The sequence below is a fragment of the Ixodes scapularis genome, unplaced genomic scaffold, assembly GCF_016920785.2.
Source record: "Ixodes scapularis isolate PalLabHiFi unplaced genomic scaffold, ASM1692078v2 ptg000035l_1__unscaffolded, whole genome shotgun sequence".
NCBI lineage: Eukaryota > Metazoa > Arthropoda > Arachnida > Ixodida > Ixodidae > Ixodes > Ixodes scapularis.
This window is the reverse complement of record NW_024609896.1, coordinates 142,829-162,115: the sequence shown is the minus strand read 5'-3', so window position 1 is coordinate 162,115 and position 19,287 is coordinate 142,829. Positions and strand designations below refer to the sequence as shown.

The 19,287-nt window shown below is 43.3% G+C and overlaps 1 pseudogene; it reads right to left on the bottom strand.

The window, feature by feature from the left end:
* Positions 1–339: 339 nt before the first annotated feature.
* LOC121833906 lies at positions 340–17,583 on the bottom strand (annotated as a pseudogene).
* Between the last annotated feature and the right edge of the window lie 1,704 nt (positions 17,584–19,287).

Here is a 19,287-nt window from a genome sequence, read left to right as displayed (position 1 = left end):
CATAAAATAAAGTGCGTTTTAAGCTAATATATCATTTAAGCAACTTTGATAAGACTTATATGACCAACATTTTCGGTGAAGCGGCATGGAGTTGGATGTTGGGTTCTGTCAAATTTGGCATCCGGCAACGCTGAAAACGTTTATGTAAGTTCTTGAACTTTGTTTTTGCCTTTTTTTTTATTTTTTTCCTGTTTTCTTGCCGCAATCATTCTCTGACTTTTTTGTGCTTTGATTAACGTATTTCCTTGTAGTATTTTTTGTTTGTTTATATTTTACGTTTTTCACGCGATGCATGCGCTGGTTCGATTTCTCAAAAACCAGGACAACCACTGCCATGTGCTACCTGTGCGCGATATCTGCAATTTTGCTCCAGGACACACGGTGGACTTTGACAACAAACCTGTATACCGGTCTTTTGCAATGTCGACGTGGACAGTGGAAACACGTGAGACTACTCCGCTAAAATTCTCATACTCGGCGGTAAGCATTCATTATTACGCCTCGTTTAGGTTCCATTTGCACCTCAAAAATGCTTAATTGTTTTTCCCTCGTTTTGCAGTTTTTTTAAGAAGAGGTGCGGGAATGCCCAAGAGAGTTCCAGTGCCCATAGTGACGGTGAATGAGAGCTCCGAGGACGAGACGTCCACTCAGAAAAGGAATAAAGAGGTGATTTTCAATCCCGAACTTCCTTTTAGCTACTACATTCATTTCGACCGGAGAGAACTGTAAAAAACCGGACGAACGCGTCCTGAGATGCCTTGGCCCCCTTTTCATTTCCGAAGCAAATCAGTGTTTGGCACTTACTTAATTCCCTTTCCAGCAAATTCCTAGGTTATTTGATTGGCGCTGCTCTGGCCAAACTAATTGTAATCCTTTATTGCATCACTTTCACTCACAGGCAGCAAAAAAGAAGAAAGCTAATCAGGCTGCTGCCAAGAAAGATAGCTACGAGGCTATCCTTCGGAATCAGCTGAGCCAGGCTCACCAGAATAATTCTGGAATCATTCACCATGGAGTACTGCGAATTGTGTGACAATTCAAAATCTTTGTTACTCTGTCTCATTCTAGCAGGATGGCATTAATCAGCTTTTTTGTATGTTTCGAAATAATGTACAGCAGAAAAGACAGCGGGCTTCCATTAGCACATCGGGCTCGGATAACTCGCTGGTTTCCAGCAGCGAGGTGCATGGAGCCACAAGGAAGGCAAAATAGTGGAAGGTCAGGTGTAAGGAGCTGCGGGAAGACAATATCTTCACACAAAAACAAGTGCGTTCCGGGGCTGCGAGCTCTTTAGAAGTGAGTAAGACTGAGTTGGCTTTTGCTTGTCTGTTTTGCTTTTGAACCTATTACATTGTAAGGTTTACTCTGCAAGTTGTTAATTATAATATGTAATGTCTGTGATCAATTGTTCTTCATAAATAAATTTTTATTAAATTGTTTTGACAGTGGAAGAGCAGCAGAATCAAAACAAGGTGGCAGCTCTGGATCACGGCAGTCCAGGCATGGATTAGGTTTCTGATGGTATAAGTGTCGTAGAGCTAGCAAATTTGCATCTATGTGGTTTGATCTGTCTGTTTTGGTTTCATCCTCAGAGTCTAACTTAAAGGGACACTGACAGGGTATTTATACTCGCCGAGGTTTTTAGTTGTACGTGACATATGAAAGCTCAACTACCCAGAATAGAATTTGCGGCTCGAAATTCGGTTTCTTTCCGCCCGAAAATCGCCGATCAAGAACTGGCCGGTTCGAGTCTCGCTCACTCTCTTTTTCGCGGTCACGGGCCGTTTTCCAAGGTATCGATGCGACCACCAAATTTAATCAAAATTGTGGGTCACTGAAGGTACACACTGAATATTAAAAATAGAAAAAAATATGAAACCCATTTTTTGTGGCTTCTAAAAAGCTGTAAATACACACTAAACTTTTTTACACCCCTTAGGGGTGTAAAGCACTTGTCCCAGGACGAGCACCCTTTGAGGGTGCAAACGAGCACCCCTGTACCAAAGCACCCTATAGGGGTGTGAAGTGTATAGGGTGCTAGGTGCAATGCACCCCAATCCAAGGGTGCTGATGCTGATTTTAATGGGTGCTCGAGGATGATTCATTCTAATCGAAATAGACTTTTGTAAAACAAAACTTATCTTATTTACACAGATGATCTCGTTACAGATGAGCACTTAGCCAAGCCGACACTTTGTACAGGCAGGCTGGCACTAAAAGTGGACTATTATCTAAAATTAGTTGATTAACTTTTTCAATTACTGGTTCGAGAGCTGTTTCGAACTTGAAGACAGTCACCTCCTTAAACCAGTCAATTTTCTATAAATCCTAAAATGAGCACACAGGCCAAAAAAAAAAAGAGAAAATATAATTTCACCAAATGTAGCGGTCCAGAAAGTACTGTATCTCACAACCCGTTTTGTGTGCAAGAATCTTTCTCAATCGTTTTTCTAAGGTTAGTGCTCATTTCACGAAAAATAAGCTGGTCTAAGGTGACTGCCCCATTTTCACAATATGTGCTGGTGTCATCAAAGCAGTCACTAAAAAGCTAATCCATGGATTTTATGCAATAAGTCCACTTTTAGCTGTCATCTTGCCTCTATAAAGTGTCTGCCAGGACCACTATAACTCAACTGTAAAAAGATAATTTGCATAAAACTGAAGTTTAATTTTACAAGAATCTGTTCCAATGAGAATGAATCACCCTGTATCTCAGCACCTGTCAAACTGGGTTCAGTATACCAGGTATGGCAACCAGAAAACCACGAAGTATGCAGACCAGATAAGTGATGAAATAAGGAGATGCAAAAGTACAGTGCCAGCATAGGACCTCGTTACAGAAACTGGATTCATTATTTGATATGTGTGCAATGCATCGGCACACATGCTACTTGAAGCAGCTGTGCCTAGATGCACTGTCCGATAATGAAGGCAAGATGTGCATGGCAGAAAAGGTAATATTTCAATGTGAATCTTAACTTATGTGCAAACGGAAGTTACAGGAAAATCTTGCGTGATTTAAGTTTTAGTTCCCACAAAATTTGGAAGGAAAATAAAAAAAATATCCCAGAATTTGTTCCATGGCTAAAGCTTCTGAATTTATTAATTGCTTGATGGTCTTAATACTCGTATACTAGAAAAGATCAGTGGGAGATATTCTCAAACATCATATTAAAGAAGGAGTCTGCCACCAATCTCAATGTGTCATTAAAAGTGCCCAATTGTCAAACTGCCAACACAGAAGTGTGATATGCATCACATGCATGATCAGCACTTGCTCATGCAAACTATGCAATGTGAGAAAGTGTATGGTACAAACATAAACAACAAGGAGCTTAGCTTGTTCAATCCCGATACTTGGTCCTTGCATCCCGCTCTGGCTCGTCGGTCATTTGCCTTGCATATGAAGTGGTTACGAGTCGTCATACTTGGTATGCCGTAGTACCGTTACACATTCGCCCAAGGCATGGCGAGTGGCATCAGCTGCATACAAACAGCATGTGATTAAGCTGCAAGTAAATAAAAGTCGTTATAAAATGAGAAACAGAAAACTGAAAGGAAAACTATATTAATAACTATTTATTGAGCTATTATGCGACCACAAAAAAATAATGAGGGATGTCCTCCACACACATATCAAAATACAATACTTGAGGCATTCTGTCAAATATCACAGCATATATAGGCCTAGATGCTAGTAAAAATCGAGAAACAATTGGGGGGTTTGAGTCAATAAAAGCCAAATTAAATGAATACTCATTTATTGAACTATTATGTGAGCACAACAAAATAACCAGCTATGTCCTCCATACAAATAAGCAAATATATTTTCTTTAAATATCACAGCATAGGCTTAAGATGCTAGTAAAAATAAGAAAAAAAACAAAAATCAATACAGATTACCTCAGTACATCACAATGGTTCTTGATAAAAATGACTATAACAGAAGAACAATCTAGATGCCTTCCGTTTCGAGTGTATACTTTTTGTTCCACTGCACATGCGACTTTCCTTCAGGACCCTAAAGTTGCATAAAAATCAAGCTACACTTCCTTTAGTTTAGGACTTAAAACATTAAAACAAGCTACCATGTTTTCCAGACTATAGTACACAATCCGTTGTATAATGCGCAAGGGTAAATTTCGGCTAAAAAGAAAAAGTATTTTCTTAGATAGTCTGCACTCGGTGTATAATCCTCGGGGAAAACTTCAGGCTGGAGAACTCCACAAAAGGGATATCTGCGGATGAATGTCAGGGGGCTTTCTGTGATCCGCTCGTCAGCCAATCGCAGAGCTCCTCAAGATTAAGCTTGACCTGAGTTGGTTGCTTGCAGGCTCCCAAGCAAACATGTCAGATGCGAGGTATCGAAAGCCTGGGAAACAGACTGACAGTAGGAGGTTGTCTTGATTACTTTATCCCAGCGTAAAATATCTAAAACACGGCAATCTGGCCTAACCAGTTTTGTAATAATGAACAATCTTGAAACAAAAATTGTAGAGTCCACACCTGTAGATAGACTGTACGATGTAAAATATCAACTTTTAGACATGTATAGTTTGTGCACTATAGTCTGGAAAGTATGGTACATTTATTTTAGTTTAGAGTTAGAAAGTTAAAAGTTAAATGGGTGCTGGTACTGAAATTAGACTTCACAAAACAAGGCACCAGAAGCACACAGTGGGATGCTACAGACCCCAAAACACCACTCATGCAGCAGTATCTCAACTGGATGGGCATATTTTCGAAAAAGAGAAGAGGAGAATACAGATGTCGCAAGCTGTGTTCAATCATGCTCATATTTTCCAAAAAGTACTGCCATCCATTAGAGATACCGTCATATGAGTTATGTTCTAAGGTTTGCAGCATCCCACCTAGTGCTCCTGCCTGGTTTCGTGCCATCCAAATCTCGGTTCAGCATCCCTTTGGTACTAGAACGGTTGTTTGTCGGCCTCATTGATTTTACGCTCTTGCAACCTTGTTCAGGAATTTCATCACAACTGGCCTCAGAGTAGTGCTGCTGAGGCCGACAAACAACCGTTCTAGAAGAGCAACTGTGTTTGCTGCCTTTTTCAAGTACTTATATTAAAAAGCCAGTAAGCCAACATGATGGCAGTGATGTCGTCCTCTGCATTCTTCACGGACAAAAACCGCTGCTTATCGACAGCGAGGTACAAAAAGTCAGCCCCCTCGGCGTCATTGCCAGAGTACACGTCGCACGGCATTGCCGGGATGTCTTGCTCCTTTGTTAGCAAACAAAATCAATGCAATGTAAGGCAGGCACCATGCGTGATAGTCTTCTCTAAATCATCACAGTTAATATATTACTATATACCAGCGAGCTAGTCCACTGTTATTTGCTATAGTCACTTGATCTATGTTAAATATGTAATACCCCCACCCCCTGCAGGCCTGATTACAGTTGTGCAGAACGCAACTTAGACAAGTGGCAGTAAATCATGCTTTGCCAGCACTGAAAAATATGCAAGATCGTCAGTGCAACAGGGACACCTGCATTATCTCTGCGATTAGTAAAATTTCGGCAATGCTAGCCAGAAGTCTGGTTCCACATAGAGACGTAAACGTTGCTTTGGCTTGCTCATTGCAAAAAAGCCACAATCAGTCAACAGGAGCCCACATTCTCCTTGTATGATCTCCTGATCTGCAATTACTTCACCTCCCATGTACATTTTGGCCAAAATATTTTGCTTTAGATGGTTAGAAATCTTGTGGAAACTACTTTTGGCCATGATATTTCCAACCATCAGTGTGTCAGGAAAGACAGCCACTGGATCTTTTGTACCTTTCTAGAAGAGTGTGCCGTGCAGTGATTAGAAAGCTTGTTTGTCGAAGTTGTAGTCAAACATGTGAAGCAGTGCCATCAGCATCATATTGGCTCCCCTGAGACCATGCGACTTCTAAACATCACCTCCAACTGCATAACTTTGCTAAACTCTGATCTAGATGAGGGCTAAACTAGGTACAAGCATGGAACATGGCTCTATCTGTTGTGCAAGAAAGGTGCTAGTTTGTAGTGTACTGCATGCTTGGCTGCCATTAAAAAAAAAGAAAATGGAAAACTTTAATAAGATGGCTACATTCACAATTGAATATGGGTGATTCCACGTCAGTTCATGCAATGGTTTTCCGGGTCATAATTTTGATATTTTTGTTAAAAATATATATGAAAGCCATGTTCTTGGGAGGAACATTCCGCTACATATGAACGCCGTAACGTTTTTTTTCACTGAGATATAAAATAGAGAAGCTCGAGGCGTGGAAATTGAGAAGATTTCACTATGCTACTTTGCACAGTCGTCATTTTCTCATCGAAGCTTTCACGTTACCATAACTTTTTTAATAAATTCCACAAGAGATATACAACACATACCCAAAAAAGTAAAAATATCAATAACATATTTCTATGCAAACAAAAAAGTCAAACATGGCATAAAAACACGTTTTAGAGACATATTCACAATTTTTTTTTTTTTTTTTGCAAATAAACTATCCTCTATAATACTTCACGAAACATATCAAAATGCGCGCCTTTGAATTATCCTTACGAATGTATAAAGATAATATGGGCCCATCCTTAATTGACTTTTTGTTATTAACGCGGAAATGCGGCTGATTTCACAAAATGTGTCAAGATTGGGCGTCGATATTTAAAAAAACTCCATCTTTTATTTTTTTAAAACTCCCCTTGGCAGTTTGCAGTGACATGAACTAACCTGTGATGGCAAAACATTGAGTAACATATGACCTCCGAACGGGAAAAGCTGCGACAAACCTTCACTCGGAACGAGCCGACGTCTCGTTATAGCGGCTTTGCCGCATAACGTCCCCTTGATGGAAGCGTCAAAAGCTGGAAAGCGGGACTCTGTCGTAGAGAGCGGAAAGTCGTGCTGTTCCGAGCATTGCTTTATCGTTGTGTGACTATACCCCCCCCCCCCCTTCCCCCCGCCCTGCCCTCTTCTTCCCGCCCCTTAACATGAGCAAGAAACGCCTGCGAACGTCACTGCTTGCGGTAGTTAGTAATCGTAAGCACATCACATTGCCTTGAAACCCAAAGCTGTGAAGAGTCAATTACGGCAAAATAAGGCGAGAGTAGTTGTAAGGAAAAATATGCATGTCAGTTGGTCAGGAAACATTTCAATCTAAACCCAGAGACGAGGAAAAACAAAAATAACGGACAGTGCGAAACGAACTCTCAAACGCAGCTGAAGTTATTCAGAACAAGAACGACAATAAATGCATGTCCACGCGGAAAGAAATAAAATAGGGAAGATCAAGACATGCGACCGCAAAGACTTGACCGAACCTAACCAGACAAACTAAATCACTCCAAGGTTGAGGACAGCAACGGGAACGGGCACCTCTCCCAAGGACCTGAACAGATGGGTTGCACCACGCTATGCGAACCGACCAAGACCGAACCCCTAACCCTCTCTTCTATTTTGCTGCCGTAACCCCCTTCCCCAACACACACACACACACACACACACACACACACACACACACACACACACACACACACACACACACACACACACACACACACACACACACGCACACACGCACACACGCACACACGCACGCACGCACGCACGCACGCACGCACGCACGCACGCACGCACGCACGCACGCACGCACGCACGCACGCACGCACGCACGCACGCACGCACGCACGCACGCACGCACGCACGCACGCACACGCATGCACGCAAACTACACTCCAACACCGAAAACCCCAAAAACGTTACAATATAAAAAGCTTTTAGAAAAGAAAAAAAAAAGAAAAAAAGACGGCTGACTATCGCTATGCTTACAGGAGACTCGGTGTCTTTGGTGCTCAATAAGTGGTACTACAAACAAACAACACCAGCTTAACCATGCGCGACGCACCGATTATATCTACAATGGAAGACAGAAGTTGATAACCACAAGGACATTTTCTTTCCGAACTCTGACCGGATATTCGGAGCCGGGAGAGAGGAATTCAGAACCCCTCAAATAGGCGTTTGCGAGGAGGTTTGAAGTTCTGTCATTTACGAAGCGAGTAAGAGTCTAGTGTCAAATCGAACAGCCATGGCCCAACGATTCAGCACCGTGCGATTGTTCTGTGTGGACTATCTACGGAGACACAAGAAGAAAGTGTATAGCGATAAGCACCTCGTATCGGTAGGGAGACTCAACCAAGTGCGGTTGGAAAAGCTACTAGCTCCACGGACAGTGAACGAATCTGACCTTTTATGCCAACATTGCTACAAATACCTCCAGAATGAGATTGCTTCTCCTCACAACGTGAGTACATCAGACTCTTCTTTCCGGGACTCTGATGAAGTTCTGGCTAATGTGAGTCAAGAATTGTGTGCTGCTAGTCCGTCGGTAACTCCATTGAAACCACGTAAAACCATTAAAAAAAAAAGGCGCGAAGCGTATTTGAAGAAAAAACAAGCTCAAGTGAGTTCTTCCATTAGAAGAAAGCTGTCAGGCGTTTATGGCATGAAAACCGGCGAAGACAGTTGTGAGCACTGCGCGGAGTGGTTTGACGCATTCTGCGAAGCGCTGAAGGCATGCAGTTCCCACCAGGAACGCAAGCTATTGTACACGCTTCTGCCACCAAGCATCTCGAAAAAAGAAATATTGCGTCTGGTGCCAGAAGCGACTGCCTACATGATTGATCAAACGTAAAAACTGAAGCGTAAAGGTGGTGTATGGGCAACGCCTGATCCCTACATGGGGAAAAAGGCGAATGCCGAAGACGTGAGAGTTGCACTTGAGTACTACACACGCGACGACCTCGCATGCTCTATTCAAAGCCCCAACAAAAAGGACGTCGTCAAAGCCATGATCAACGACAACAAGACCAAAGTCGTAAAAAGGTTTATGACCCGCTCTGTTAAGGAAACTTACCAGCTGTTTGGGAAGGACCATCCCCATCGAGAACTAGGCATCTCTAAGTTCTATTCCCTACGACCAAAATGGGTAAAAAAGAGTCCCGAGCATGAGGTGTGCGCTTGCATATGTTGCGTCAATTTTCAGTTGCTTTTAACGGCAATAACAAATGCCTCACAGGAGACATTTACTGAAGACGACTTCAAGCGCATCTACCTCTGCAGCCCTCCACAAAACGATTGCTTCCTGCGCCGTTGCGAAAAGTGCCCAAAAATGCAGAGCATCTCGCTGCAGTCGCTCCATCTCGATGAAGACGAAGAGATCTGTTACGCGTTATGGGACGCCGGCGAACTCGTCAAAAAGGTTATGGACACTTCCGCTTTCCTAAAGGAACTGGAGTCATCGAGCGAAAAGTATATGAGGCATTCTTACATCCGTGACCTTCAACGAAGCCTGATACGTGACACAAGAACCGCCTTACCACCCAAGGCAGTGATGTTCCACTTCGATTTTGCGGAAAATTGGACAGTCATCTTCCCAACCGAAGTGCAGAGTTTTCATTGGAAAAAAACTCAAGTGTCTCTCCTCACATGTGTGGTTACGTCCACGCAAGGCACGGAAAGCTTTGCCGTTGTCAGCGATGACACGATACATGACACAGCTCACGCTCTTCTAGCCACAAATCCATAGAAGAGTATGTTGATGAACATTACCCGCTCTTTTCTGAAATAATTTTTGTATCAGACGGAGCGGCGGCGCATTTCAAGAATCGCTTCCCATTGCACGAATTATCTCGGAAGCCGTACTCTTTGGCAAGATGGATCCTTTCAGCCACTGGACATGGAAAAAGCGCTTGTGATGGAGTAGGTGGTGTTCTTAAACACCACGCAACGCTCACCAACTTGAGATCTTCGCTCAACTCAACGATTGTCACCGCTAAAGACTTTGTGGAAGTGCTGCGTGAAAAAGTAACAAATGTCTGAATGTTCCACCTGTCTGCGGAACGGGTTCGAGAGTTTCGTGTGGTGAAGCAAGAAGAGTGGGCCACCGTAAAACCTGTGAGAGGAATCCAGGCATCTCATCTGTGGAAGTCATCATATGCCGAGAGGCCGGATGTATACATGGCCACTTGCGCAACTGAGAGTTTTAAGCTTAGGTATGCATAGTTAGCGAATTTGCAGAGTGGGGCCATTTTGTTTTTGTGAATTGTAAACTAAGTAATGGTATTCCAGCCTAAAGTACATTTTCGTGTCAGTTATACTAACCCCTTCTGAAAAAAAGAATTTGAAAAATATAAAATGCATGCCATAACTAACGCTCAAAATATTTGACGCTGTGCGGCAAAGCCACTATGACAAAGACGTCGGCTCGCTCCGAGTGAAGCTGTGTCGTAGCTTTTCCCGTTTGGAGGTCATATGTTACTCAATGTTTTGCCATCACAAGTTAGTTCAAGTCACTGCAGAGTGCAGAGGAAAGTTAAAAAAAAATAAAAGATGGAGTTTTTGAAATATTGACGCCCAATCTTGCCACATTTCGAGAAATCAGCTGCATTTCCGCATTAATAACAAGAAGACAATTAAGGGTAGACATATTATCTCTATACATTCGCAAAGACTATTTATAGGCACGCATTTTGATATGTTTTGTGAAGTATTATGACAAATGGTTTATTTGCAAAGAAAATTGTGAATATGTCTCTGAAACGCGCTTTTTTGTTATGTTTGATAGTTTTGTTTGCATAGAAATAATTTATTGATATTTTTACTTTTTTGTGTATGTGTTGTATATCTTTTGTAAAATGCATTAAAAAAGTTATGGTGACGTGAAAGCTTTGGTGAGAAAATGACGACTGCGCAAAGTAGCATAGTGAAATCTTCTCGATTTCCACGCCACGAGCTTCTCTATTTTATATCTCAGCGAAAAAATTTGTTACGGCATTCATATATAGCTTAATGTTCCTCCCAAGAACATGGCTTTCATATATATTTTTAACGAAAATATCAAAATTATGACCCGGACCATCATTGCATGAACTGACGTGGAATCACCCATATGTGCCCCAATGTTGCCTAAACATTTGCTTAGAAAGATTGTGCGCAAGGGAGTTCATAAAAGCGCTAGGTTACATTTCGCAACCTATGCTAGAAAGGATAGTTGAGAGCTTACCTCCTCTCCAACAAACAGATGTGACAGTGCCATGGTTTCCTTGACATTGTAAACCACGATCATCGTAGCCGCTACTGCCAAGATGTCTGAAAAATAGTAGCACCGTTCCAGTATAAGGTTAGTAAAAATTCTCTACAGTTTTTATGCCCTTGGCGCCGTGGAGGGCTCGCCTTCCACGGCGCTTGCCTACATGATTTGCAAGGTCCATCGAAGTTGGAGCTTCGGGCACTAAAAGGAGTGTGGAGCTGGATGCAGTGCTGTACAAGCATACTTCTTGTAAGCGTCTAAAGCGCACTAGCGAAGACTCTTGGCTCTAGCCGATATCAGGGGCAGCAGAAGACGACCAAGACCATGCTAATGTTCCGAGCATGCCTACTTACAGCGCCCGGCGAGTCGAAGGCACAGATTGGCGAGCATTTGTTGCATTAGTCCCATAACCACCTGTTGCACAAAATTAAGGAGCTTGGTTCTAAGCAGTTTCCTGCGATCACACAGGTGTAATCGCAGCCACTGCACAGCTGTGACAACTGCTCAAGTCACCTTTACTGCTGAGAGCTACTGTGGTGCACCCCCTGTTCCACCGCTTCATGGCGGGTGTGTTGATGATTTGATGTTTTCGTTGCTTTCAGATGTTCCTTGTTTATCTGCAATATTAAATAAAAAGTACCTTAATAAATAACTGGAGCAGCTCCCTGATTATAATATTCATTTTGCTTTAAAAAAGACATAGCGGGTCTGACCCATCGTAGTTGCTTCATGAGGCATCGCCAATGCGTCGCAAGTCACGTGCATTCGGCATTATGTGACGCCACTGCAGCACAAGCTGGTTCTGCCTTGTTCAATTAAAACATAATGCACTAGTAACATAATTCTCTCCTTATTGCCTAGGTTGCCCAAACCACCAATACAGGGATTCTAAGGATTCTTTTTATCTGAAGAAGCTGAAATGGAAGGTCATAAATAGCGACAAAAAAAATGCTCCTTCATCGTCTTTTGCCCAGTACAAACTGACATGTCTAGCTAATTGCTTCAGGGAGCCCAACGACGTCACAACGCACAAAATGAAAGCAACTGCATGGCAACTCCATCGGTAGTGGATTATTCTTTCCGTCTTGTTTTTCTGTATTATTGTTCTGTCGTGTGTGCATTCAATTTTGTTATCCTCTGCCTGCATTCCTCCAGGGCAATTTCTCGGCCACTAATACATATTATAGATTTTTGGATCCAATTAATTTGAAGGATATGAACTCCAGCTTTCCCAGTGGCACAGAGGCATTGCCAGCGCCTGTCCTACTCAAAAGATAACGAAAGCCCATCATCTCTCCGCTTCCCCCCCCCCCCCCCCCCTCCCCAAAGTCTTCCATTTTGCTGGGGCCTCTTCTCCCCCATCCCCCTCATACAGCATTTTGTCATGGGTGCCGCCGAATCAAGATTTTGGTTACGTGGCTGGCTTGCTCTCATTTTTCTGTTTGTTCATTACTGTAGGATTTAACTGTAAGCACAGTGTTAACGCAGGGTAAAAAATAGCAGCATATTCTTGTTGGCTAGTGCTGATGATTGGGCCAGTTGGTAGACAATTATTAAAAATAAATTGTGAAGAATATGGGAACAGAGCATACGGACATGGCACAGCACTGTGTTCATCTCCTCCTCCTTGTCTGTGCGACTCCCATTCTTTGTTTCTAATAATAATTCATTTTTAATGATTTTGTTTGGTATCATGTGTATGGGGGTTCACTGTAACGACCCACCTGCCATTGCATTCACTTTGGGGGCAGCTCCCTCTTCCTTATGGTGCCATCGTAGAGGAAGTGCAGGGTGGGCGTCACTCTCACCCTTGTGGTGCAGTTCTCCAGGTTCCCATAGGTTGCAAGCTGCCAGCCAAACTGAGTCAGGCCTGCGGGAAATGTCAATTCCACTCTTTTAGACGTAGACACCCACGTTTTGAGTGTACCTGAAAAAAAGCTTTAATAGAGAGGAAACAAAATAATTAGCCCTTTTTGAATGCATCTTTTTCTTTCGCTCGGAACATACATAAAAGTCACAAGCTATTGTACATTCAGTGGTGCGGCTTAATTTACGATGAGCATTTTTTATATAACTTCAAGCATTTAGAGAAAACATACAATATAATGGGTCGGACATAAATTGTTCCTGTGAACTATCCTATACATTTACACATTACCTGATATCATGAAAGCAACAGAGCAGGGTAGACTGTACTGCTTGAATTACACATGATTTATAACCAATTAGAAGTTGGTATTTATTTCATTTATTACTATTGGCTATCATTTTTTTACAGAAAGAATAACTGGGCGAGTCGGTACGTTGGTAGTCTTTCAACACCATCGAATATTCAGGAGCGTGCCGCTTCGCCATACGCGAAGAGACAGCGCGTCTCTGCGGCACAGGCATAGGTAAGAAATCATGCTGCTCGCTCTTGTAACGTTTTTTCTCGCTCCCGCTTTACGAAACGAATCGGTGGCGAGCGGCTGTTGAGACCACACGGCAGAACTAGCATGACCTGTGATTGCTTGAACTGCCGTCAGACTGCACTTGAACGCTCCGCAAAATGCGTCATCGGACGAACGTCGTAGAACGGCGCCCAGAACAGCCTCTCGGCTCCGCCGCACACGAATCTTTCTCACCCTGCGGAGCAAGCCATAGGTTTTGAACAACGTACGCTCTTTTTAATTAACGAAATAACACCGGCCAGAAGCATCGTTAGAATCAAGCATAGCTTAGCAAGCACATGGTACACGACAAAGTTTCAAAACAGCGACGCAGTTCGCAAAAACAGAAGTGCTCACCGGTGTTTGCAGCAGTGTTGATGGACTGTCCGCAACTTGCGTTGGTAAGACGCAGCGTCTCCCAGCTCTCAGTCATCCCTTGCTACGCTTGAACACGTTATTCGTAAGGAAGATATCTAAAATATCGGCTAAAACGTAAAAAGGAAGCGATCCTCGAAGCCTGCCTAACTTCCAACGGCTGCCAACGGTAGCTGAGTGCAATAGCGATGGGCCTTGCGCAGTCTTCAAAAGGCTCTTCTTTTTTTTTTTTTTGAAAACAAAACTAAGCAAATAAGTATTATGTTACTATTAATAGTGTCACTATAATGTTGTAGAAAGTTAACAAAAATTTAGCCTATCTTAGGTTTTATCTAAGTTTTAGGTTTTCTTTTTAAACACGAAACCGAAACTATAGCTCAAGCACGTTTCGTTCGTCGTATTCATTTCCGTGCGTGTGTGCGTGTGTGCGTGCATGCTCCCGTGCTCGTGTGCGCGTGTGGATACGTCCGCGTGGTTGTTTGTGCGTGCGTCTGCGTCTGCGTGCGTTTGCGCGTGTACATGCTTGCGTACGCGCGTGAGCGCGTGTATGTGTGTGTGCGCGCGCGCAAGCATATCTGTTTATGCATTCTATTGAACTACGCTAGCAAGAAGGCCAATAGATCGATCTCACCAAGCGTTCCACGCATGCGTGACGCCGCCATAGCTGTAGTTTGTAGGAGGCAGACGCCAATTCACGAGATAGCTCATGCCGCCTCGTGCTCTGCTCGCGCAGAACTCTAGCAGGGTTGTCGCGTGTGCAGAAAGACTACAGCTCCCACGATGCATGTCGGCAGCGGTGGCGTACTCAAACTAGCTGTGGGATCGGTCTATTGAATGTCCCTGGGCACTGCAAAAAACAATAAATGATTTTATTTTTATTGTTATTATTGAACTATGCCAGCGTGAAATCCAGTGATTCTTCCTTAACTCTGCAGTAAATACTAGTTGATTGATTGATTGATTGAGCTTTATTTTTGCTGGTCGTAATTTGAAATAGATGCCGATCGGATTTTCGGAGTATACAGATTTTGGTTGATTAGCCATAAATAAAAATAAAATGAATAAAAAAATATACTGTGGTTCATCAATTCATTTAATGTACGCTGAGCCTAGTTATATAAACTGAAGACGACATACAGATATCTATCGCTTCCTTTTTTTTCTAAATTATGCTGTTAAAAATAAAGAACACCCTTGACCCAATAACTGAGCACTGTTCCAACACCCTTCCAGCTCTCAGCACCCCTCACAGTGAATCGGAAGGGTGCTCGCGCAAAAGCACCCTCGCGCTCGTCGTGAGGGGTGCTAACCCTGCAAGAAATAGGGTGCTAGACGGCTAAGTGAAGGGTACAAACCCCCTGCAGCACCCCTAAAGGGTGCTGTAGCACCCTTAAAGGGTGTAAAAAAGTTAAGTGTGTACGTTGTTTGAAAAAAAAAGTTCCACAGACAACCGGAAGCATTCTGTGCGTTCGTCGTTTCGCGTATCGTGGGACTCGCGGGGACGGCGATGGTAGCGAACGACGGGCGTGGGACCTCTATTTCAGAACTGTCGTTCGCGGTACCAGCGAATTCTGTCTACCGTTAAAAGAGAAATTTGGAACTGATCAAAAGAATTGGTATTCATCCCGTACGACACGCCCGGCCACCAAGCCGATTTGCACGAAGACGTCGCCGAGCCGTCGCTCCCTTCTCGTGGCTGAAGACATCGCTCGCGCAAACGTCAAGCACGACGTGTCTACTTCGAGTTGAATATGCGCGCGTACGATTTCTTTACTAGGTGCGAATGTCCCCAAAGCGTGGTGCTTCCCGACTTCGACCCGGGAGTGATTTTGCTAGAGAAAAATCGACAGCAAGTTTTCCAACTTACACTTAACCGGCTGAATTATTACTAAAGAAAGAGATCCACCAGGAGAGAGATGCCCCAGTAGCTCAGTGGGAAAGACGTCCGGTTCACACGCGGTAGGACCGGGTTCGATCCCCCGTGAATTTTTTTTTCTTTTTTTTTTCAAACATTTTTTGATGCTTACATATCTTTTTCTCTTTTTTTGCAATCATCACTGAAGAAACAAACAAAAAAATAACAAACAAATGTTGTGGACGATACTTCGCTGAATAAATGGTACGGGATTTCCGTTTCGACACCTGCGAACTCAATGTAATCACTTTCCACAAAATGCAAGGAGCATATAAATCAGGTAGCGTCCGCTTTCCGAGGTGCCCGTATATGTTCGACAAGAATTGCAGCCAGCCATTGGTCCCGATCCCGTTGATCTTTCGGAAACTCTGTCGCACAATGCCACTTTTTTTTGGATGCAGGACATGTGAGCCAGCTCTTCACGCAACATCTTGGTTGTATTCTTTTCGAAGCCGATCATGGAAATTCACCACGGGCACTCACTACTCATCTCCAACTCCTCAATGTACAAAATAACTCATCTTGGAGTACAGAACAACGAACGGAACAAACATAACTGCAAAAGAATAGCACGGCGAGCAGTTCCCGCACGCCGCATCGCACGCCGCATGTCGTGTCGTCTGCTACGGAGAGGAGAAAAAAAAAAAACGCACGGTCGGGTGTAGCACGTGACTTCCGCCACTCACTCTCTTCTCTCCACTTCTCCGACCTCCGTCGGGTTTCGGTTTCGAGCAGTTGCGTCTTTTGGCTTTATTAAAAAAATACGCTACTCTGTTGCAAAATATTAATTGGGTAGTCCTCCGACACCATAATAAAGCGCCTGGCAAAAAATAAAAAAAAAAAATTTTGGAGGGTGTCAGTGTCCCTTCAAGACTAATTAGCTTAGCTTATGTAAATATTTACCTAGCTGTTCACCGGAATGTATGAGTTGGCACACATTATTTGTAATGAATCCATGCATAAAGTTCTTGGGGGGCCTTTAGCTATTGTTGCAATGGTTTAGTATGTAATAAGATTCTAAGGAGGGGCAACAATCGCATGACGACTTCGCATTCTTGAAGTAGCTTCTTTTATGACACAGCACAAGAGAGTGACATGCTTGCCAAGTCTTGTCAAGCTGCACAGGGGTTGAAACCCAGAGCAGAGGGTAAGTTCGTCGGACATATGACCCTTTATATGACACTTCATTCTTAATGTATTGTATATATTTACAGCAAACCCGAGGCTGCCGGTTCAGAGAACTATGAAAAAGAGGTCCTCCGTAGAAGTTTAGTTGGCATTTGTGCAGCTTTTATACGTGAAACATAATATATTTTATGTGCTGCATATATTTTCAGCTAGCGAAGGTAGTCATAGACAAGCTCCTTGCGCGAGTGCTTCCATCACCGGCGAGTTGAAATTTACGCAGCTTTTTTGCATCTGAAACTGACTGATCTGAGTGCACTGTTTATAATTTCAGCAAAAGCTGCAGCTGCACAGTGTTCTGAGGCTGGTTCTGGCGCAGATGAATTGTTGGCATTTACGAAGCTTTTTGCATCCGAAACCCACCGTTCTCAGTGCACTGCATACATTTACAGCTAAACAAGCCGGGGCTGCGAGTGCCTTTCTTGCCAGTACTCGTGCAGGTAAGTTGACATTTACACAGTCTTTGCTGAGTGTACTTTATGTAGATATCCGAGGTGTGCTGCATGGAGTTCTTGGGCCAATAGTTCTATGACAATCGATTTTGCTCTGTGAATGTAGCATTTCTCCGTGAGACACGCTGACCTGCATTATCTATGTGCAGCACATGGAGGGCTGGCTGCACAAGCATCTCAAGCTCTGGGTCCTGTTACAGGTGCGCTGACTCTTGCCACTCCAAAAAAAATTACCTCCCTTTGAAACTTTAGTAATCTTGTTTGATTTTATTTCTTCCTGCTTGCATGCGTGACTTGAGAAGACAGAGTTGTGAATTGTGTCAAAGGTAAATTGCCTAAATGTTTGACTAAATTATAATTTCAGCATTGACTGGCTGATGCCCTGCAGAGTTTACCTACATGGCTGATGGTCGTGTAAGTGTCTTTCTTCTTGTCTTTTAAGGTGTAAGTGGAAACGTTAGTGCCACGAAAAGAAATAGGAAAATATCTGGCTCAACAGCTATAACATTTATGTGCAAGGTACCAAGATCAAAAAGCTTATTTTCTGCATGAGCTACATTACACCTAAGAATATAAGCTGTCTGCTTATATGTTTGTTTTCTGAAGCTATATGGCAGTGTGTGAAAGCACGACTTTTGTAGTGCCGCGCCCAGAGATGAAAAGATCAATACCTTTCTTGATTACCTTTGAATGAGGCACCCTGTAATCTGACATGCATTTCTTTGAGCGAGCCTATTCAAAAGCAATTAATCGGGGTATTGCTTTTTCGTGTCAGTGTGCAGCACTGCAAAAGTTCTGTTTTCACACATTGGCAGATGGCTTCGGAAAACAAAGTGATAGACTCCAAACAGCAGGGTATCGGCCATCTGCCTTAGATGGGACAGGCACCCTGTTGAAGAGGGGATACCGACCACAGTACAGAAAAAAAACCGTCGCAGGGTGTTTCAGATTTAAAAAAAAAAAATGTTGAAAGCCGATTTGAAGTTCCAGTGGTCTATTCAGTACCCCCCGAAAACAACTCAATTATTTGCTAGTGTCAATGCAAAGGCCAAGAGACTATCTGGAAACAAGTGCACCAAGAAGCATGTCAGACTGTTTGTTTAGTGCTGTTTGGGAGTTGTGTACAGCATTCCACTCCTGTGTGGCCGCAACTACGTTGGCCAGACGGGGCAGTGTCTGAACGACAGACTCCGAGGACACTCTTGGTTTCCTAGAGCCACAGTGTAGGATATGTTCTAATTCACTTTATGGAGTGCGATTGTGGACCTTCCTTCCACAGCACTACTATTTTAGGCAGGAACAAGGACGAGACAACGTATGAAGTGATGGAGGCCTATCGTATTAACAGCAATGGAAGTGACCGTGTGATCCATACATCAGGTATTGTCAGATGAAGAGTTGGAATTTCTAAAGTGGATAACGAAGGTTTCATGCATGCCAGTGTGAACTTGAAAATAAGTTATTATGAGACTGTGGCAGACACACTTGTAGCAGTTTAAGTATACTTTGTCTTCATTCTCTCCTAGTAAATCATATGCTTGTGAATCAGCGCCTTTCCTGTCGTGTATGTCCCTTACTGTCCTCATCATCTAGTAGCACGTACTGTTTAACATAATTGCGGCTTCACCTCCAGAGGAGAATAATTCTTACGCCAACCAAGGCAAAACGAGTGATGGCTCACACCAAGCCGTCTCTCGTCTCGAAGGAGACCGCCCAGTTTATTTGGACTGCACCTGGCTTGGCAAGACGAAGCATGTCAGGCCAGCTGCCAGACAACAAGAGGGGCTCGGGGGAACAACCCAAGCCGGCATTGACCCCAGAAAAGATCAATGTTGTTGAA